Source organism: Rhinoderma darwinii, unplaced genomic scaffold (genome assembly GCF_050947455.1).
Source record: "Rhinoderma darwinii isolate aRhiDar2 unplaced genomic scaffold, aRhiDar2.hap1 Scaffold_576, whole genome shotgun sequence".
Lineage (NCBI taxonomy): Eukaryota > Metazoa > Chordata > Amphibia > Anura > Rhinodermatidae > Rhinoderma > Rhinoderma darwinii.
The window spans coordinates 135,178-156,866 of record NW_027464129.1 but is presented as its reverse complement, the minus strand read 5'-3'; the positions used below and the strand labels follow the sequence as shown (position 1 = coordinate 156,866).

Genomic DNA, 21,689 nt, shown 5'->3' with positions numbered 1-21,689 from the left:
TTTGTTATTCTTCCAGGTAACATAGTAACAAATCCAAATTGCTGCTCTCTTTGTAGGCAAGCAAGGGTTTGTTGCAACTGCAATTCTTACTTCTTCTTGAAATGTAGGGACGACAGTACATTCCATCACATCCACCTAGTGTACACAGGTAGGTCCATTGTGGCGGGTAGGCGGCTGGCTGCTTTAATGGCTGTTTGCTGTTCCCCTACTCCACTCCACTCCACTATTTGACTGTGGTGCTGCATCAATCAGTGGCTGGCTCAGGTGCAGCTCTTTAACTTACCTAGGAGGGAGGGAGGGAGGGAGGGAGGGCGGAGAGAAGACAAGGAAGGTGAATGAGCTGTTCCAATGTGAAATGCCGGAAACACAGAAACACAGAAGACACACACACACACACACACACACACACAACAAGAGGTGGCAATGTATTCATTAATTGCATTTAATAAATGAGCTCATTATCACACATGACTGTACAAATGCATTGTCCAACAGGTGTTGAAATAATGGGATTAAAAGGGGAGATCCCTTCAGAAAGACAGAAACAATGGCAAAGAGAAAAAACACTTTTGGAATCTGATTTTAGTCAACACATAAGGGAAGGGTGCACCGGTCCTGGAAATACTGCAATACCAGGTCAATGCGTGGAGTGGACAGAGCAAGCTCTATTTCCATCTCCCTGTTCTAAAAATCCATTTAATATATGGTCCCCAGATAGGGGACGTATCAGATATTAAACTGATAAGAACAGATACTACACTTGATCTTAGCCAAAAGGCCGAGAAGCGATAACCCGAGCGGCCCTTGCCTTGCCCGAGCCTGTCCCATACTGCTGTTCACCCCTTGCAGCGATTCAGCCTACTCCTAGGCAATTCCATGGGGCCCTGCAGGCTCACACACATTTACAGCTACTAAGCGGGAGGTGAATAAAGGCCGGAGAGGAAGCCAGACAGGATTTGCTTCTTTTGCTTGCACCACAATGCAGTGCTGAAAGAGGAGGAATCTACATAAAAACGCCTTCCTGGCAACGCCCAAATGCCCTCCTGCCATGCAGATAAACACTGGCAGCGGCAGCAAGTGCATGCCCACAGCCACCCCTTGTTCCTTCACACCTTGTATCAGCTTTAATCCAGTCCTGTGCTGCCTGCTGAGCAGCACTGAACAACACTGCCTGGGCCCAGGCTTTTATCTCTGAGGCAGGCCCCATTATGATGTCAGAAAGCTGGCTCTGGAATCCTGAGGGCTCCACTATGACACGTGCAAAGTTCCGTCTGAACTTTATATAAGACTGTGAGGCTCAGTCAGTCACTCAGTGTTGCCTGAGAGGGCAACACTGCAACAGCCGGCCGCCAGGCTGTCTTTTTTTTGCACATTTATTTGCCTCCAGGAGGCCACAAGAGGGAGACAAGGGACTGCAAAATGGAAAATAGGCATCCACCAACTTTACAGACAACTTCTCTTTGCTCCTACAACCTCCATCCTTGCACAGTTTGTTATTCTTCCAGGTAACATAGTAACAAATCCAAATTGCTGCTCTCTTTGTAGGCAAGCAAGGGTTTGTTGCAACTGCAATTCTTACTTCTTCTTGAAATGTAGGGACGACAGTACATTCCATCACATCCACCTAGTGTACACAGGTAGGTCCATTGTGGCGGGTAGGCGGCTGGCTGCTTTAATGGCTGTTTGCTGTTCCCCTACTCCACTCCACTCCACTATTTGACTGTGGTGCTGCATCAATCAGTGGCTGGCTCAGGTGCAGCTCTTTAACTTACCTAGGAGGGAGGGAGGGAGGGAGGGAGGGCGGAGAGAAGACAAGGAAGGTGAATGAGCTGTTCCAATGTGAAATGCCGGAAACACAGAAACACAGAAGACACACACACACACACACACACACACACAACAAGAGGTGGCAATGTATTCATTAATTGCATTTAATAAATGAGCTCATTATCACACATGACTGTACAAATGCATTGTCCAACAGGTGTTGAAATAATGGGATTAAAAGGGGAGATCCCTTCAGAAAGACAGAAACAATGGCAAAGAGAAAAAACACTTTTGGAATCTGATTTTAGTCAACACATAAGGGAAGGGTGCACCGGTCCTGGAAATACTGCAATACCAGGTCAATGCGTGGAGTGGACAGAGCAAGCTCTATTTCCATCTCCCTGTTCTAAAAATCCATTTAATATATGGTCCCCAGATAGGGGACGTATCAGATATTAAACTGATAAGAACAGATACTACACTTGATCTTAGCCAAAAGGCCGAGAAGCGATAACCCGAGCGGCCCTTGCCTTGCCCGAGCCTGTCCCATACTGCTGTTCACCCCTTGCAGCGATTCAGCCTACTCCTAGGCAATTCCATGGGGCCCTGCAGGCTCACACACATTTACAGCTACTAAGCGGGAGGTGAATAAAGGCCGGAGAGGAAGCCAGACAGGATTTGCTTCTTTTGCTTGCACCACAATGCAGTGCTGAAAGAGGAGGAATCTACATAAAAACGCCTTCCTGGCAACGCCCAAATGCCCTCCTGCCATGCAGATAAACACTGGCAGCGGCAGCAAGTGCATGCCCACAGCCACCCCTTGTTCCTTCACACCTTGTATCAGCTTTAATCCAGTCCTGTGCTGCCTGCTGAGCAGCACTGAACAACACTGCCTGGGCCCAGGCTTTTATCTCTGAGGCAGGCCCCATTATGATGTCAGAAAGCTGGCTCTGGAATCCTGAGGGCTCCACTATGACACGTGCAAAGTTCCGTCTGAACTTTATATAAGACTGTGAGGCTCAGTCAGTCACTCAGTGTTGCCTGAGAGGGCAACACTGCAACAGCCGGCCGCCAGGCTGTCTTTTTTTTGCACATTTATTTGCCTCCAGGAGGCCACAAGAGGGAGACAAGGGACTGCAAAATGGAAAATAGGCATCCACCAACTTTACAGACAACTTCTCTTTGCTCCTACAACCTCCATCCTTGCACAGTTTGTTATTCTTCCAGGTAACATAGTAACAAATCCAAATTGCTGCTCTCTTTGTAGGCAAGCAAGGGTTTGTTGCAACTGCAATTCTTACTTCTTCTTGAAATGTAGGGACGACAGTACATTCCATCACATCCACCTAGTGTACACAGGTAGGTCCATTGTGGCGGGTAGGCGGCTGGCTGCTTTAATGGCTGTTTGCTGTTCCCCTACTCCACTCCACTCCACTATTTGACTGTGGTGCTGCATCAATCAGTGGCTGGCTCAGGTGCAGCTCTTTAACTTACCTAGGAGGGAGGGAGGGAGGGAGGGCGGAGAGAAGACAAGGAAGGTGAATGAGCTGTTCCAATGTGAAATGCCGGAAACACAGAAACACAGAAGACACACACACACACACACACACACACACAACAAGAGGTGGCAATGTATTCATTAATTGCATTTAATAAATGAGCTCATTATCACACATGACTGTACAAATGCATTGTCCAACAGGTGTTGAAATAATGGGATTAAAAGGGGAGATCCCTTCAGAAAGACAGAAACAATGGCAAAGAGAAAAAACACTTTTGGAATCTGATTTTAGTCAACACATAAGGGAAGGGTGCACCGGTCCTGGAAATACTGCAATACCAGGTCAATGCGTGGAGTGGACAGAGCAAGCTCTATTTCCATCTCCCTGTTCTAAAAATCCATTTAATATATGGTCCCCAGATAGGGGACGTATCAGATATTAAACTGATAAGAACAGATACTACACTTGATCTTAGCCAAAAGGCCGAGAAGCGATAACCCGAGCGGCCCTTGCCTTGCCCGAGCCTGTCCCATACTGCTGTTCACCCCTTGCAGCGATTCAGCCTACTCCTAGGCAATTCCATGGGGCCCTGCAGGCTCACACACATTTACAGCTACTAAGCGGGAGGTGAATAAAGGCCGGAGAGGAAGCCAGACAGGATTTGCTTCTTTTGCTTGCACCACAATGCAGTGCTGAAAGAGGAGGAATCTACATAAAAACGCCTTCCTGGCAACGCCCAAATGCCCTCCTGCCATGCAGATAAACACTGGCAGCGGCAGCAAGTGCATGCCCACAGCCACCCCTTGTTCCTTCACACCTTGTATCAGCTTTAATCCAGTCCTGTGCTGCCTGCTGAGCAGCACTGAACAACACTGCCTGGGCCCAGGCTTTTATCTCTGAGGCAGGCCCCATTATGATGTCAGAAAGCTGGCTCTGGAATCCTGAGGGCTCCACTATGACACGTGCAAAGTTCCGTCTGAACTTTATATAAGACTGTGAGGCTCAGTCAGTCACTCAGTGTTGCCTGAGAGGGCAACACTGCAACAGCCGGCCGCCAGGCTGTCTTTTTTTTGCACATTTATTTGCCTCCAGGAGGCCACAAGAGGGAGACAAGGGACTGCAAAATGGAAAATAGGCATCCACCAACTTTACAGACAACTTCTCTTTGCTCCTACAACCTCCATCCTTGCACAGTTTGTTATTCTTCCAGGTAACATAGTAACAAATCCAAATTGCTGCTCTCTTTGTAGGCAAGCAAGGGTTTGTTGCAACTGCAATTCTTACTTCTTCTTGAAATGTAGGGACGACAGTACATTCCATCACATCCACCTAGTGTACACAGGTAGGTCCATTGTGGCGGGTAGGCGGCTGGCTGCTTTAATGGCTGTTTGCTGTTCCCCTACTCCACTCCACTCCACTATTTGACTGTGGTGCTGCATCAATCAGTGGCTGGCTCAGGTGCAGCTCTTTAACTTACCTAGGAGGGAGGGAGGGAGGGAGGGCGGAGAGAAGACAAGGAAGGTGAATGAGCTGTTCCAATGTGAAATGCCGGAAACACAGAAACACAGAAGACACACACACACACACACACACACACACAACAAGAGGTGGCAATGTATTCATTAATTGCATTTAATAAATGAGCTCATTATCACACATGACTGTACAAATGCATTGTCCAACAGGTGTTGAAATAATGGGATTAAAAGGGGAGATCCCTTCAGAAAGACAGAAACAATGGCAAAGAGAAAAAACACTTTTGGAATCTGATTTTAGTCAACACATAAGGGAAGGGTGCACCGGTCCTGGAAATACTGCAATACCAGGTCAATGCGTGGAGTGGACAGAGCAAGCTCTATTTCCATCTCCCTGTTCTAAAAATCCATTTAATATATGGTCCCCAGATAGGGGACGTATCAGATATTAAACTGATAAGAACAGATACTACACTTGATCTTAGCCAAAAGGCCGAGAAGCGATAACCCGAGCGGCCCTTGCCTTGCCCGAGCCTGTCCCATACTGCTGTTCACCCCTTGCAGCGATTCAGCCTACTCCTAGGCAATTCCATGGGGCCCTGCAGGCTCACACACATTTACAGCTACTAAGCGGGAGGTGAATAAAGGCCGGAGAGGAAGCCAGACAGGATTTGCTTCTTTTGCTTGCACCACAATGCAGTGCTGAAAGAGGAGGAATCTACATAAAAACGCCTTCCTGGCAACGCCCAAATGCCCTCCTGCCATGCAGATAAACACTGGCAGCGGCAGCAAGTGCATGCCCACAGCCACCCCTTGTTCCTTCACACCTTGTATCAGCTTTAATCCAGTCCTGTGCTGCCTGCTGAGCAGCACTGAACAACACTGCCTGGGCCCAGGCTTTTATCTCTGAGGCAGGCCCCATTATGATGTCAGAAAGCTGGCTCTGGAATCCTGAGGGCTCCACTATGACACGTGCAAAGTTCCGTCTGAACTTTATATAAGACTGTGAGGCTCAGTCAGTCACTCAGTGTTGCCTGAGAGGGCAACACTGCAACAGCCGGCCGCCAGGCTGTCTTTTTTTTGCACATTTATTTGCCTCCAGGAGGCCACAAGAGGGAGACAAGGGACTGCAAAATGGAAAATAGGCATCCACCAACTTTACAGACAACTTCTCTTTGCTCCTACAACCTCCATCCTTGCACAGTTTGTTATTCTTCCAGGTAACATAGTAACAAATCCAAATTGCTGCTCTCTTTGTAGGCAAGCAAGGGTTTGTTGCAACTGCAATTCTTACTTCTTCTTGAAATGTAGGGACGACAGTACATTCCATCACATCCACCTAGTGTACACAGGTAGGTCCATTGTGGCGGGTAGGCGGCTGGCTGCTTTAATGGCTGTTTGCTGTTCCCCTACTCCACTCCACTCCACTATTTGACTGTGGTGCTGCATCAATCAGTGGCTGGCTCAGGTGCAGCTCTTTAACTTACCTAGGAGGGAGGGAGGGAGGGAGGGCGGAGAGAAGACAAGGAAGGTGAATGAGCTGTTCCAATGTGAAATGCCGGAAACACAGAAACACAGAAGACACACACACACACACACACACACACACAACAAGAGGTGGCAATGTATTCATTAATTGCATTTAATAAATGAGCTCATTATCACACATGACTGTACAAATGCATTGTCCAACAGGTGTTGAAATAATGGGATTAAAAGGGGAGATCCCTTCAGAAAGACAGAAACAATGGCAAAGAGAAAAAACACTTTTGGAATCTGATTTTAGTCAACACATAAGGGAAGGGTGCACCGGTCCTGGAAATACTGCAATACCAGGTCAATGCGTGGAGTGGACAGAGCAAGCTCTATTTCCATCTCCCTGTTCTAAAAATCCATTTAATATATGGTCCCCAGATAGGGGACGTATCAGATATTAAACTGATAAGAACAGATAAGGTTTCCACTCAGATCCGTCTCGAGTTAAATTTTAAACTTCAAATTTAAAGACTTGATCATCATTATGAAAAAACCAAATATAATTTTTATTTCTCTCTCTTTTTTTTTTTTTTTTTAAAGTAAAATTAATAAAACAAACCGTTTCTTACAGCGATTACACCAAGCATATCCACAAGATGTTCTCGAAGATCTTGACCGTCCCATTCCAAATTTACAATACATGCCAACCAGGTTGGTACTTTATATCTCTCCAGAAAATCTGGTATATTCCCTCTTAAACAGGTTCGTACCCGCCTCCGAACCTTCTCAAAATTAATTTTATCTCTTAATCCCTCCACGTCTTTCACTAGTTTATCTCTTTCTGCTCTATCTTCATCTGAAACTACATTTTGTTCCACAATTTTCCTCCTTTTTGTTTCATCACTTTTTTTAACCTCAACACTTTTCCCCGCTCCTCCCTTTTTCTGTGGTTTATCCTCTTTTTGTGGGGTAACTTTCTCTTCCTTTCTTTTAACGGTCTTCTTACTCTCCTCCTTTGCTTCACTTTTACTTTTTTTTGGACAATTTTTAAACACATGCCCTTCTTCTCTACACATGTTACACACTTTGCCCTTCTCACAATCATTATACTTATGACCTTCCTTAAAACATTTGGTACAAATTATTTTTCCACAATTCTCCTTCTCATGCCCATACTCTTTACAATTGTGGCAAAAAATCCCCATTCCAAAAAAGTAGAGATTCCCACTTGCACTGCCAATTTTAAAGCGTGCTGGAGGAAGCAATAAGTTTCCAGCCTCTCCAACTGCCTTAAATTTACACAGGAATTTCCATTTACCTGTCCAGAATCCAAAGGGATTAAAGACCTTACCCTTCTCCACCACCTCCTCACAGAACTTAGTGAGAAAGCATATAATATCGTCTTTACACACATAGGGGGAAAACATTTTAACAATGACCAACTTTTTGCTAGGAGCAAAGTGCGGTGTTACAATCACACCAACCAGTCTTGGATCCTGCTTCTTCTTCTTTAAAGTGTCCAGAAAATCCAGATAAATGTCCTCTGTACAAAAAGTGACATCGAAACATCCTCTTCTTGGATAGTCCATTACAGACAATATCCATTGTCTCTCCAACTGGAAAAGATCAAGCAAGAGTACCTTCGTTAGGAATTCCAAGTCTCTGCTTTGTCCTCCAGATTCCTCCATCGTAAAACGAACAGCATTCCGAGTACGCATGTAGTCAGGGACTTCCTCCATCCTGCCGCAACAAAAGCCAACGATATCCAAAGAAATCCAAAGATAGTACCTTCAGCACCTAGATGCCAGGCAAGTGATCGCTCCCCGTTGCCCTGGACTAATCCTCCTCCCCAATAGCAGCAGAGGGGTGAAGTCTCTCCTAAGAGAAACGATCCCCCCAGGCCAAGGAAAAGGGTACCAGGGCACCTCCTGACCAAGAAACAAGGCAATACCCTAAAGTACTACACTTGATCTTAGCCAAAAGGCCGAGAAGCGATAACCCGAGCGGCCCTTGCCTTGCCCGAGCCTGTCCCATACTGCTGTTCACCCCTTGCAGCGATTCAGCCTACTCCTAGGCAATTCCATGGGGCCCTGCAGGCTCACACACATTTACAGCTACTAAGCGGGAGGTGAATAAAGGCCGGAGAGGAAGCCAGACAGGATTTGCTTCTTTTGCTTGCACCACAATGCAGTGCTGAAAGAGGAGGAATCTACATAAAAACGCCTTCCTGGCAACGCCCAAATGCCCTCCTGCCATGCAGATAAACACTGGCAGCGGCAGCAAGTGCATGCCCACAGCCACCCCTTGTTCCTTCACACCTTGTATCAGCTTTAATCCAGTCCTGTGCTGCCTGCTGAGCAGCACTGAACAACACTGCCTGGGCCCAGGCTTTTATCTCTGAGGCAGGCCCCATTATGATGTCAGAAAGCTGGCTCTGGAATCCTGAGGGCTCCACTATGACACGTGCAAAGTTCCGTCTGAACTTTATATAAGACTGTGAGGCTCAGTCAGTCACTCAGTGTTGCCTGAGAGGGCAACACTGCAACAGCCGGCCGCCAGGCTGTCTTTTTTTTGCACATTTATTTGCCTCCAGGAGGCCACAAGAGGGAGACAAGGGACTGCAAAATGGAAAATAGGCATCCACCAACTTTACAGACAACTTCTCTTTGCTCCTACAACCTCCATCCTTGCACAGTTTGTTATTCTTCCAGGTAACATAGTAACAAATCCAAATTGCTGCTCTCTTTGTAGGCAAGCAAGGGTTTGTTGCAACTGCAATTCTTACTTCTTCTTGAAATGTAGGGACGACAGTACATTCCATCACATCCACCTAGTGTACACAGGTAGGTCCATTGTGGCGGGTAGGCGGCTGGCTGCTTTAATGGCTGTTTGCTGTTCCCCTACTCCACTCCACTCCACTATTTGACTGTGGTGCTGCATCAATCAGTGGCTGGCTCAGGTGCAGCTCTTTAACTTACCTAGGAGGGAGGGAGGGAGGGAGGGCGGAGAGAAGACAAGGAAGGTGAATGAGCTGTTCCAATGTGAAATGCCGGAAACACAGAAACACAGAAGACACACACACACACACACACACACACACAACAAGAGGTGGCAATGTATTCATTAATTGCATTTAATAAATGAGCTCATTATCACACATGACTGTACAAATGCATTGTCCAACAGGTGTTGAAATAATGGGATTAAAAGGGGAGATCCCTTCAGAAAGACAGAAACAATGGCAAAGAGAAAAAACACTTTTGGAATCTGATTTTAGTCAACACATAAGGGAAGGGTGCACCGGTCCTGGAAATACTGCAATACCAGGTCAATGCGTGGAGTGGACAGAGCAAGCTCTATTTCCATCTCCCTGTTCTAAAAATCCATTTAATATATGGTCCCCAGATAGGGGACGTATCAGATATTAAACTGATAAGAACAGATACTACACTTGATCTTAGCCAAAAGGCCGAGAAGCGATAACCCGAGCGGCCCTTGCCTTGCCCGAGCCTGTCCCATACTGCTGTTCACCCCTTGCAGCGATTCAGCCTACTCCTAGGCAATTCCATGGGGCCCTGCAGGCTCACACACATTTACAGCTACTAAGCGGGAGGTGAATAAAGGCCGGAGAGGAAGCCAGACAGGATTTGCTTCTTTTGCTTGCACCACAATGCAGTGCTGAAAGAGGAGGAATCTACATAAAAACGCCTTCCTGGCAACGCCCAAATGCCCTCCTGCCATGCAGATAAACACTGGCAGCGGCAGCAAGTGCATGCCCACAGCCACCCCTTGTTCCTTCACACCTTGTATCAGCTTTAATCCAGTCCTGTGCTGCCTGCTGAGCAGCACTGAACAACACTGCCTGGGCCCAGGCTTTTATCTCTGAGGCAGGCCCCATTATGATGTCAGAAAGCTGGCTCTGGAATCCTGAGGGCTCCACTATGACACGTGCAAAGTTCCGTCTGAACTTTATATAAGACTGTGAGGCTCAGTCAGTCACTCAGTGTTGCCTGAGAGGGCAACACTGCAACAGCCGGCCGCCAGGCTGTCTTTTTTTTGCACATTTATTTGCCTCCAGGAGGCCACAAGAGGGAGACAAGGGACTGCAAAATGGAAAATAGGCATCCACCAACTTTACAGACAACTTCTCTTTGCTCCTACAACCTCCATCCTTGCACAGTTTGTTATTCTTCCAGGTAACATAGTAACAAATCCAAATTGCTGCTCTCTTTGTAGGCAAGCAAGGGTTTGTTGCAACTGCAATTCTTACTTCTTCTTGAAATGTAGGGACGACAGTACATTCCATCACATCCACCTAGTGTACACAGGTAGGTCCATTGTGGCGGGTAGGCGGCTGGCTGCTTTAATGGCTGTTTGCTGTTCCCCTACTCCACTCCACTCCACTATTTGACTGTGGTGCTGCATCAATCAGTGGCTGGCTCAGGTGCAGCTCTTTAACTTACCTAGGAGGGAGGGAGGGAGGGAGGGCGGAGAGAAGACAAGGAAGGTGAATGAGCTGTTCCAATGTGAAATGCCGGAAACACAGAAACACAGAAGACACACACACACACACACACACACACACAACAAGAGGTGGCAATGTATTCATTAATTGCATTTAATAAATGAGCTCATTATCACACATGACTGTACAAATGCATTGTCCAACAGGTGTTGAAATAATGGGATTAAAAGGGGAGATCCCTTCAGAAAGACAGAAACAATGGCAAAGAGAAAAAACACTTTTGGAATCTGATTTTAGTCAACACATAAGGGAAGGGTGCACCGGTCCTGGAAATACTGCAATACCAGGTCAATGCGTGGAGTGGACAGAGCAAGCTCTATTTCCATCTCCCTGTTCTAAAAATCCATTTAATATATGGTCCCCAGATAGGGGACGTATCAGATATTAAACTGATAAGAACAGATTTTTTTTTTTTTTATGAAAAACCAAAATATAATTTTTATTTCTCTTTTTTTTTTGTAAGTAAAATTAATAAAACAAACCATTTCTTACAGCGATTACACCTACCATATCCACAAGATGTTCTCGAAGATCTTGACCATCCCACTCCAAATTTACAATACACGCCAACCAGGTTGGCACTTTATATCTTTCAAGAAAATCGGATATATCTCCTCTTAGACAAGTTCGTACCCGCCTCCGAACCTTCTCAAAATTAATTTTCTCTCTTAATTCCTCTATGTCTTTTACTAATTTATCTCTTTCTGCTCTATTTTCATCTGAAACAACATTTTTTTCCACAATTTTTCTCCTTTTTGTTTCATCACTCCTTTTAACCTCAACGCTTTTCCATCCTCCTCCCACTTCCTGTGGCTTATCCTCTTTTCCTGAGGTAACTTTCTCTTCCTTTCTTTTAACTATCTGTTCCTTTCTTTTAACGGTCTTCTTACTCTCCTCCTTTACTTCACTTTTGCTTTTCTTTAAACAATTTTTAAACACATGCCCTTCTTCTCTACACATGTTACACACTTTACCCTTCTCACAATCATTGTACATATGACCTTCTTGGAAACATTTTGTACAGAATATTTTCCCACAATTTTCCTTCACATGTCCATACTCTTTGCAATTATGGCAAAAAATCCCCATTCCAAAAAAATAGAGATTCCCACTTGCACTGCCAATTTTAAAGCGTGCTGGAGGAAGCAATAAGTTTCCAGCCTCTCCAACTGCCTTAATTTTACACAGGAATTTCCATTTGCCTGTCCAAAATCCAAAGGGATTAAAGACCTTACCCTTCTCCACCACCTCCTCACAGAACTTAGTGAGAAAACATATAATATCGTCTTTACACACATAGGGGGAAAACATTTTAACAATCACCAACTTTTTGCTAGGAGCAAAGTGTGGTGTTACAATCACACCAACCAGTCTTGGATCCTGCTTCTTCTCCTTCAAAGTGTCCAGAAAGTCCAGATAAATTTCCTCCGTACAAAAGGTGACATCGAAGCATCCTCTTCTTGGATAGTCCATTACAGACAATATCCATTGTCTCTCCAACTGGAAAAGACCAAGCAAGAGTACCTTTGTTAGGAACTCCAAGTCCCTGCTTTGTCCTCCAGATTCCTCCATCGTAAAACGAACAGCATTCCGAGTCCGCATGTAGTCAGGGATTTCCTCCATCCTGCCGCAAAAAAACCAACGATATCCAACGAAATCCAACGAACTCCAACGATAATACCTTCAGCACCTAAATGCCAGGCAAGTGATCGCTCCCCGTTGCCCTGGACTAATCCTCTCCCCCAATAGCAGCAGAGGGGTTAAGTCTCTTGTAAAAGAGACGATCCCCCCAGGCCAAGGAAAAGGGTACCAGGGCACCTCCTGACCAAGAAACAAGGCAATACCCTAAAGTACTACACTTGATCTTAGCCAAAAGGCCGAGAAGCGATAACCCGAGCGGCCCTTGCCTTGCCCGAGCCTGTCCCATACTGCTGTTCACCCCTTGCAGCGATTCAGCCTACTCCTAGGCAATTCCATGGGGCCCTGCAGGCTCACACACATTTACAGCTACTAAGCGGGAGGTGAATAAAGGCCGGAGAGGAAGCCAGACAGGATTTGCTTCTTTTGCTTGCACCACAATGCAGTGCTGAAAGAGGAGGAATCTACATAAAAACGCCTTCCTGGCAACGCCCAAATGCCCTCCTGCCATGCAGATAAACACTGGCAGCGGCAGCAAGTGCATGCCCACAGCCACCCCTTGTTCCTTCACACCTTGTATCAGCTTTAATCCAGTCCTGTGCTGCCTGCTGAGCAGCACTGAACAACACTGCCTGGGCCCAGGCTTTTATCTCTGAGGCAGGCCCCATTATGATGTCAGAAAGCTGGCTCTGGAATCCTGAGGGCTCCACTATGACACGTGCAAAGTTCCGTCTGAACTTTATATAAGACTGTGAGGCTCAGTCAGTCACTCAGTGTTGCCTGAGAGGGCAACACTGCAACAGCCGGCCGCCAGGCTGTCTTTTTTTTGCACATTTATTTGCCTCCAGGAGGCCACAAGAGGGAGACAAGGGACTGCAAAATGGAAAATAGGCATCCACCAACTTTACAGACAACTTCTCTTTGCTCCTACAACCTCCATCCTTGCACAGTTTGTTATTCTTCCAGGTAACATAGTAACAAATCCAAATTGCTGCTCTCTTTGTAGGCAAGCAAGGGTTTGTTGCAACTGCAATTCTTACTTCTTCTTGAAATGTAGGGACGACAGTACATTCCATCACATCCACCTAGTGTACACAGGTAGGTCCATTGTGGCGGGTAGGCGGCTGGCTGCTTTAATGGCTGTTTGCTGTTCCCCTACTCCACTCCACTCCACTATTTGACTGTGGTGCTGCATCAATCAGTGGCTGGCTCAGGTGCAGCTCTTTAACTTACCTAGGAGGGAGGGAGGGAGGGAGGGCGGAGAGAAGACAAGGAAGGTGAATGAGCTGTTCCAATGTGAAATGCCGGAAACACAGAAACACAGAAGACACACACACACACACACACACACACACAACAAGAGGTGGCAATGTATTCATTAATTGCATTTAATAAATGAGCTCATTATCACACATGACTGTACAAATGCATTGTCCAACAGGTGTTGAAATAATGGGATTAAAAGGGGAGATCCCTTCAGAAAGACAGAAACAATGGCAAAGAGAAAAAACACTTTTGGAATCTGATTTTAGTCAACACATAAGGGAAGGGTGCACCGGTCCTGGAAATACTGCAATACCAGGTCAATGCGTGGAGTGGACAGAGCAAGCTCTATTTCCATCTCCCTGTTCTAAAAATCCATTTAATATATGGTCCCCAGATAGGGGACGTATCAGATATTAAACTGATAAGAACAGATACTACACTTGATCTTAGCCAAAAGGCCGAGAAGCGATAACCCGAGCGGCCCTTGCCTTGCCCGAGCCTGTCCCATACTGCTGTTCACCCCTTGCAGCGATTCAGCCTACTCCTAGGCAATTCCATGGGGCCCTGCAGGCTCACACACATTTACAGCTACTAAGCGGGAGGTGAATAAAGGCCGGAGAGGAAGCCAGACAGGATTTGCTTCTTTTGCTTGCACCACAATGCAGTGCTGAAAGAGGAGGAATCTACATAAAAACGCCTTCCTGGCAACGCTCAAATGCCCTCCTGCCATGCAGATAAACACTGGCAGCGGCAGCAAGTGCATGCCCACAGCCACCCCTTGTTCCTTCACACCTTGTATCAGCTTTAATCCAGTCCTGTGCTGCCTGCTGAGCAGCACTGAACAACACTGCCTGGGCCCAGGCTTTTATCTCTGAGGCAGGCCCCATTATGATGTCAGAAAGCTGGCTCTGGAATCCTGAGGGCTCCACTATGACACGTGCAAAGTTCCGTCTGAACTTTATATAAGACTGTGAGGCTCAGTCAGTCACTCAGTGTTGCCTGAGAGGGCAACACTGCAACAGCCGGCCGCCAGGCTGTCTTTTTTTTGCACATTTATTTGCCTCCAGGAGGCCACAAGAGGGAGACAAGGGACTGCAAAATGGAAAATAGGCATCCACCAACTTTACAGACAACTTCTCTTTGCTCCTACAACCTCCATCCTTGCACAGTTTGTTATTCTTCCAGGTAACATAGTAACAAATCCAAATTGCTGCTCTCTTTGTAGGCAAGCAAGGGTTTGTTGCAACTGCAATTCTTACTTCTTCTTGAAATGTAGGGACGACAGTACATTCCATCACATCCACCTAGTGTACACAGGTAGGTCCATTGTGGCGGGTAGGCGGCTGGCTGCTTTAATGGCTGTTTGCTGTTCCCCTACTCCACTCCACTCCACTATTTGACTGTGGTGCTGCATCAATCAGTGGCTGGCTCAGGTGCAGCTCTTTAACTTACCTAGGAGGGAGGGAGGGAGGGAGGGCGGAGAGAAGACAAGGAAGGTGAATGAGCTGTTCCAATGTGAAATGCCGGAAACACAGAAACACAGAAGACACACACACACACACACACACACACACAACAAGAGGTGGCAATGTATTCATTAATTGCATTTAATAAATGAGCTCATTATCACACATGACTGTACAAATGCATTGTCCAACAGGTGTTGAAATAATGGGATTAAAAGGGGAGATCCCTTCAGAAAGACAGAAACAATGGCAAAGAGAAAAAACACTTTTGGAATCTGATTTTAGTCAACACATAAGGGAAGGGTGCACCGGTCCTGGAAATACTGCAATACCAGGTCAATGCGTGGAGTGGACAGAGCAAGCTCTATTTCCATCTCCCTGTTCTAAAAATCCATTTAATATATGGTCCCCAGATAGGGGACGTATCAGATATTAAACTGATAAGAACAGATACTACACTTGATCTTAGCCAAAAGGCCGAGAAGCGATAACCCGAGCGGCCCTTGCCTTGCCCGAGCCTGTCCCATACTGCTGTTCACCCCTTGCAGCGATTCAGCCTACTCCTAGGCAATTCCATGGGGCCCTGCAGGCTCACACACATTTACAGCTACTAAGCGGGAGGTGAATAAAGGCCGGAGAGGAAGCCAGACAGGATTTGCTTCTTTTGCTTGCACCACAATGCAGTGCTGAAAGAGGAGGAATCTACATAAAAACGCCTTCCTGGCAACGCCCAAATGCCCTCCTGCCATGCAGATAAACACTGGCAGCGGCAGCAAGTGCATGCCCACAGCCACCCCTTGTTCCTTCACACCTTGTATCAGCTTTAATCCAGTCCTGTGCTGCCTGCTGAGCAGCACTGAACAACACTGCCTGGGCCCAGGCTTTTATCTCTGAGGCAGGCCCCATTATGATGTCAGAAAGCTGGCTCTGGAATCCTGAGGGCTCCACTATGACACGTGCAAAGTTCCGTCTGAACTTTATATAAGACTGTGAGGCTCAGTCAGTCACTCAGTGTTGCCTGAGAGGGCAACACTGCAACAGCCGGCCGCCAGGCTGTCTTTTTTTTGCACATTTATTTGCCTCCAGGAGGCCACAAGAGGGAGACAAGGGACTGCAAAATGGAAAATAGGCATCCACCAACTTTACAGACAACTTCTCTTTGCTCCTACAACCTCCATCCTTGCACAGTTTGTTATTCTTCCAGGTAACATAGTAACAAATCCAAATTGCTGCTCTCTTTGTAGGCAAGCAAGGGTTTGTTGCAACTGCAATTCTTACTTCTTCTTGAAATGTAGGGACGACAGTACATTCCATCACATCCACCTAGTGTACACAGGTAGGTCCATTGTGGCGGGTAGGCGGCTGGCTGCTTTAATGGCTGTTTGCTGTTCCCCTACTCCACTCCACTCCACTATTTGACTGTGGTGCTGCATCAATCAGTGGCTGGCTCAGGTGCAGCTCTTTAACTTACCTAGGAGGGAGGGAGGGAGGGCGGAGAGAAGACAAGGAAGGTGAATGAGCTGTTCCAATGTGAAATGCCGGAAACACAGAAACACAGAAGACACACACACACACACACACACACACACAACAAGAGGTGGCAATGTATTCATTAATTGCATTTAATAAATGAGCTCATTATCACACATGACTGTACAAATGCATTGTCCAACAGGTGTTGAAATAATGGGATTAAAAGGGGAGATCCCTTCAGAAAGACAGAAACAATGGCAAAGAGAAAAAACACTTTTGGAATCTGATTTTAGTCAACACATAAGGGAAGGGTGCACCGGTCCTGGAAATACTGCAATACCAGGTCAATGCGTGGAGTGGACAGAGCAAGCTCTATTTCCATCTCCCTGTTCTAAAAATCCATTTAATATATGGTCCCCAGATAGGGGACGTATCAGATATTAAACTGATAAGAACAGATACTACACTTGATCTTAGCCAAAAGGCCGAGAAGCGATAACCCGAGCGGCCCTTGCCTTGCCCGAGCCTGTCCCATACTGCTGTTCACCCCTTGCAGCGATTCAGCCTACTCCTAGGCAATTCCATGGGGCCCTGCAGGCTCACACACATTTACAGCTACTAAGCGGGAGGTGAATAAAGGCCGGAGAGGAAGCCAGACAGGATTTGCTTCTTTTGCTTGCACCACAATGCAGTGCTGAAAGAGGAGGAATCTACATAAAAACGCCTTCCTGGCAACGCCCAAATGCCCTCCTGCCATGCAGATAAACACTGGCAGCGGCAGCAAGTGCATGCCCACAGCCACCCCTTGTTCCTTCACACCTTGTATCAGCTTTAATCCAGTCCTGTGCTGCCTGCTGAGCAGCACTGAACAACACTGCCTGGGCCCAGGCTTTTATCTCTGAGGCAGGCCCCATTATGATGTCAGAAAGCTGGCTCTGGAATCCTGAGGGCTCCACTATGACACGTGCAAAGTTCCGTCTGAACTTTATATAAGACTGTGAGGCTCAGTCAGTCACTCAGTGTTGCCTGAGAGGGCAACACTGCAACAGCCGGCCGCCAGGCTGTCTTTTTTTTGCACATTTATTTGCCTCCAGGAGGCCACAAGAGGGAGACAAGGGACTGCAAAATGGAAAATAGGCATCCACCAACTTTACAGACAACTTCTCTTTGCTCCTACAACCTCCATCCTTGCACAGTTTGTTATTCTTCCAGGTAACATAGTAACAAATCCAAATTGCTGCTCTCTTTGTAGGCAAGCAAGGGTTTGTTGCAACTGCAATTCTTACTTCTTCTTGAAATGTAGGGACGACAGTACATTCCATCACATCCACCTAGTGTACACAGGTAGGTCCATTGTGGCGGGTAGGCGGCTGGCTGCTTTAATGGCTGTTTGCTGTTCCCCTACTCCACTCCACTCCACTATTTGACTGTGGTGCTGCATCAATCAGTGGCTGGCTCAGGTGCAGCTCTTTAACTTACCTAGGAGGGAGGGAGGGCGGAGAGAAGACAAGGAAGGTGAATGAGCTGTTCCAATGTGAAATGCCGGAAACACAGAAACACAGAAGACACACACACACACACAACAAGAGGTGGCAATGTATTCATTAATTGCATTTAATAAATGAGCTCATTATCACACATGACTGTACAAATGCATTGTCCAACAGGTGTTGAAATAATGGGATTAAAAGGGGAGATCCCTTCAGAAAGACAGAAACAATGGCAAAGAGAAAAAACACTTTTGGAATCTGATTTTAGTCAACACATAAGGGAAGGGTGCACCGGTCCTGGAAATACTGCAATACCAGGTCAATGCGTGGAGTGGACAGAGCAAGCTCTATTTCCATCTCCCTGTTCTAAAAATCCATTTAATATATGGTCCCCAGATAGGGGACGTATCAGATATTAAACTGATAAGAACAGATACTACACTTGATCTTAGCCAAAAGGCCGAGAAGCGATAACCCGAGCGGCCCTTGCCTTGCCCGAGCCTGTCCCATACTGCTGTTCACCCCTTGCAGCGATTCAGCCTACTCCTAGGCAATTCCATGGGGCCCTGCAGGCTCACACACATTTACAGCTACTAAGCGGGAGGTGAATAAAGGCCGGAGAGGAAGCCAGACAGGATTTGCTTCTTTTGCTTGCACCACAATGCAGTGCTGAAAGAGGAGGAATCTACATAAAAACGCCTTCCTGGCAACGCCCAAATGCCCTCCTGCCATGCAGATAAACACTGGCAGCGGCAGCAAGTGCATGCCCACAGCCACCCCTTGTTCCTTCACACCTTGTATCAGCTTTAATCCAGTCCTGTGCTGCCTGCTGAGCAGCACTGAACAACACTGCCTGGGCCCAGGCTTTTATCTCTGAGGCAGGCCCCATTATGATGTCAGAAAGCTGGCTCTGGAATCCTGAGGGCTCCACTATGACACGTGCAAAGTTCCGTCTGAACTTTATATAAGACTGTGAGGCTCAGTCAGTCACTCAGTGTTGCCTGAGAGGGCAACACTGCAACAGCCGGCCGCCAGGCTGTCTTTTTTTTGCACATTTATTTGCCTCCAGGAGGCCACAAGAGGGAGACAAGGGACTGCAAAATGGAAAATAGGCATCCACCAACTTTACAGACAACTTCTCTTTGCTCCTACAACCTCCATCCTTGCACAGTTTGTTATTCTTCCAGGTAACATAGTAACAAATCCAAATTGCTGCTCTCTTTGTAGGCAAGCAAGGGTTTGTTGCAACTGCAATTCTTACTTCTTCTTGAAATGTAGGGACGACAGTACATTCCATCACATCCACCTAGTGTACACAGGTAGGTCCATTGTGGCGGGTAGGCGGCTGGCTGCTTTAATGGCTGTTTGCTGTTCCCCTACTCCACTCCACTCCACTATTTGACTGTGGTGCTGCATCAATCAGTGGCTGGCTCAGGTGCAGCTCTTTAACTTACCTAGGAGGGAGGGAGGGCGGAGAGAAGACAAGGAAGGTGAATGAGCTGTTCCAATGTGAAATGCCGGAAACACAGAAACACAGAAGACACACACACACACACAACAAGAGGTGGCAATGTATTCATTAATTGCATTTAATAAATGAGCTCATTATCACACATGACTGTACAAATGCATTGTCCAACAGGTGTTGAAATAATGGGATTAAAAGGGGAGATCCCTTCAGAAAGACAGAAACAATGGCAAAGAGAAAAAACACTTTTGGAATCTGATTTTAGTCAACACATAAGGGAAGGGTGCACCGGTCCTGGAAATACTGCAATACCAGGTCAATGCGTGGAGTGGACAGAGCAAGCTCTATTTCCATCTCCCTGTTCTAAAAATCCATTTAATATATGGTCCCCAGATAGGGGACGTATCAGATATTAAACTGATAAGAACAGATACTACACTTGATCTTAGCCAAAAGGCCGAGAAGCGATAACCCGAGCGGCCCTTGCCTTGCCCGAGCCTGTCCCATACTGCTGTTCACCCCTTGCAGCGATTCAGCCTACTCCTAGGCAATTCCATGGGGCCCTGCAGGCTCACACACATTTACAGCTACTAAGCGGGAGGTGAATAAAGGCCGGAGAGGAAGCCAGACAGGATTTGCTTCTTTTGCTTGCACCACAATGCAGTGCTGAAAGAGGAGGAATCTACATAAAAACGCCTTCCTGGCAACGCCCAAATGCCCTCCTGCCATGCAGATAAACACTGGCAGCGGCAGCAAGTGCATGCCCACAGCCACCCCTTGTTCCTTCACACCTTGTATCAGCTTTAATCCAGTCCTGTGCTGCCTGCTGAGCAGCACTGAACAACACTGCCTGGGCCCAGGCTTTTATCTCTGAGGCAGGCCCCATTATGATGTCAGAAAGCTGGCTCTGGAATCCTGAGGGCTCCACTATGACACGTGCAAAGTTCCGTCTGAACTTTATATAAGACTGTGAGGCTCAGTCAGTCACTCAGTGTTGCCTGAGAGGGCAACACTGCAACAGCCGGCCGCCAGGCTGTCTTTTTTTTGCACATTTATTTGCCTCCAGGAGGCCACAAGAGGGAGACAAGGGACTGCAAAATGGAAAATAGGCATCCACCAACTTTACAGACAACTTCTCTTTGCTCCTACAACCTCCATCCTTGCACAGTTTGTTATTCTTCCAGGTAACATAGTAACAAATCCAAATTGCTGCTCTCTTTGTAGGCAAGCAAGGGTTTGTTGCAACTGCAATTCTTACTTCTTCTTGAAATGTAGGGACGACAGTACATTCCATCACATCCACCTAGTGTACACAGGTAGGTCCATTGTGGCGGGTAGGCGGCTGGCTGCTTTAATGGCTGTTTGCTGTTCCCCTACTCCACTCCACTCCACTATTTGACTGTGGTGCTGCATCAATCAGTGGCTGGCTCAGGTGCAGCTCTTTAACTTACCTAGGAGGGAGGGAGGGCGGAGAGAAGACAAGGAAGGTGAATGAGCTGTTCCAATGTGAAATGCCGGAAACACAGAAACACAGAAGACACACACACACACACAACAAGAGGTGGCAATGTATTCATTAATTGCATTTAATAAATGAGCTCATTATCACACATGACTGTACAAATGCATTGTCCAACAGGTGTTGAAATAATGGGATTAAAAGGGGAGATCCCTTCAGAAAGACAGAAACAATGGCAAAGAGAAAAAACACTTTTGGAATCTGATTTTAGTCAACACATAAGGGAAGGGTGCACCGGTCCTGGAAATACTGCAATACCAGGTCAATGCGTGGAGTGGACAGAGCAAGCTCTATTTCCATCTCCCTGTTCTAAAAATCCATTTAATATATGGTCCCCAGATAGGGGACGTATCAGATATTAAACTGATAAGAACAGATACTACACTTGATCTTAGCCAAAAGGCCGAGAAGCGATAACCCGAGCGGCCCTTGCCTTGCCCGAGCCTGTCCCATACTGCTGTTCACCCCTTGCAGCGATTCAGCCTACTCCTAGGCAATTCCATGGGGCCCTGCAGGCTCACACACATTTACAGCTACTAAGCGGGAGGTGAATAAAGGCCGGAGAGGAAGCCAGACAGGATTTGCTTCTTTTGCTTGCACCACAATGCAGTGCTGAAAGAGGAG

The 21,689-nt window shown here is 46.8% G+C and overlaps 13 non-coding genes and 2 pseudogenes across 13 annotated transcripts; all 15 read right to left on the bottom strand.

The window, feature by feature from the left end:
• Positions 1–599: 599 nt before the first annotated feature.
• Positions 600–790, bottom strand: LOC142724202 (U2 spliceosomal RNA). The gene has a single exon (XR_012876037.1). It is a non-coding gene; the product is annotated as a U2 spliceosomal RNA (small nuclear RNA).
• Positions 791–2,088: 1,298 nt separating this feature from the next.
• Positions 2,089–2,279, bottom strand: LOC142724201 (U2 spliceosomal RNA). The gene has a single exon (XR_012876036.1). It is a non-coding gene; the product is annotated as a U2 spliceosomal RNA (small nuclear RNA).
• A 1,294-nt stretch (positions 2,280–3,573) lies between these two features.
• LOC142724199 (U2 spliceosomal RNA) lies at positions 3,574–3,764 on the bottom strand. Its single transcript, XR_012876034.1, has one exon. It is a non-coding gene; the product is annotated as a U2 spliceosomal RNA (small nuclear RNA).
• A 1,294-nt stretch (positions 3,765–5,058) lies between these two features.
• LOC142724198 (U2 spliceosomal RNA) lies at positions 5,059–5,249 on the bottom strand. The gene has a single exon (XR_012876033.1). It is a non-coding gene; the product is annotated as a U2 spliceosomal RNA (small nuclear RNA).
• Positions 5,250–6,543: 1,294 nt separating this feature from the next.
• Positions 6,544–6,728, bottom strand: LOC142724216 (U2 spliceosomal RNA). Its single transcript, XR_012876047.1, has one exon. It is a non-coding gene; the product is annotated as a U2 spliceosomal RNA (small nuclear RNA).
• A 1,377-nt stretch (positions 6,729–8,105) lies between these two features.
• On the bottom strand, positions 8,106–8,216 carry LOC142724231 (U2 spliceosomal RNA; annotated as a pseudogene).
• Positions 8,217–9,510: 1,294 nt separating this feature from the next.
• On the bottom strand, positions 9,511–9,701 carry LOC142724197 (U2 spliceosomal RNA). The gene has a single exon (XR_012876032.1). It is a non-coding gene; the product is annotated as a U2 spliceosomal RNA (small nuclear RNA).
• A 1,294-nt stretch (positions 9,702–10,995) lies between these two features.
• LOC142724210 (U2 spliceosomal RNA) lies at positions 10,996–11,182 on the bottom strand. The gene has a single exon (XR_012876044.1). It is a non-coding gene; the product is annotated as a U2 spliceosomal RNA (small nuclear RNA).
• A 1,312-nt stretch (positions 11,183–12,494) lies between these two features.
• Positions 12,495–12,634, bottom strand: LOC142724230 (U2 spliceosomal RNA; annotated as a pseudogene).
• Positions 12,635–13,928: 1,294 nt separating this feature from the next.
• LOC142724195 (U2 spliceosomal RNA) lies at positions 13,929–14,119 on the bottom strand. Its single transcript, XR_012876031.1, has one exon. It is a non-coding gene; the product is annotated as a U2 spliceosomal RNA (small nuclear RNA).
• A 1,294-nt stretch (positions 14,120–15,413) lies between these two features.
• Positions 15,414–15,604, bottom strand: LOC142724194 (U2 spliceosomal RNA). The gene has a single exon (XR_012876030.1). It is a non-coding gene; the product is annotated as a U2 spliceosomal RNA (small nuclear RNA).
• Positions 15,605–16,894: 1,290 nt separating this feature from the next.
• On the bottom strand, positions 16,895–17,085 carry LOC142724287 (U2 spliceosomal RNA). The gene has a single exon (XR_012876098.1). It is a non-coding gene; the product is annotated as a U2 spliceosomal RNA (small nuclear RNA).
• A 1,274-nt stretch (positions 17,086–18,359) lies between these two features.
• LOC142724286 (U2 spliceosomal RNA) lies at positions 18,360–18,550 on the bottom strand. Its single transcript, XR_012876097.1, has one exon. It is a non-coding gene; the product is annotated as a U2 spliceosomal RNA (small nuclear RNA).
• Positions 18,551–19,824: 1,274 nt separating this feature from the next.
• LOC142724285 (U2 spliceosomal RNA) lies at positions 19,825–20,015 on the bottom strand. Its single transcript, XR_012876096.1, has one exon. It is a non-coding gene; the product is annotated as a U2 spliceosomal RNA (small nuclear RNA).
• Positions 20,016–21,289: 1,274 nt separating this feature from the next.
• LOC142724283 (U2 spliceosomal RNA) lies at positions 21,290–21,480 on the bottom strand. The gene has a single exon (XR_012876095.1). It is a non-coding gene; the product is annotated as a U2 spliceosomal RNA (small nuclear RNA).
• Between the last annotated feature and the right edge of the window lie 209 nt (positions 21,481–21,689).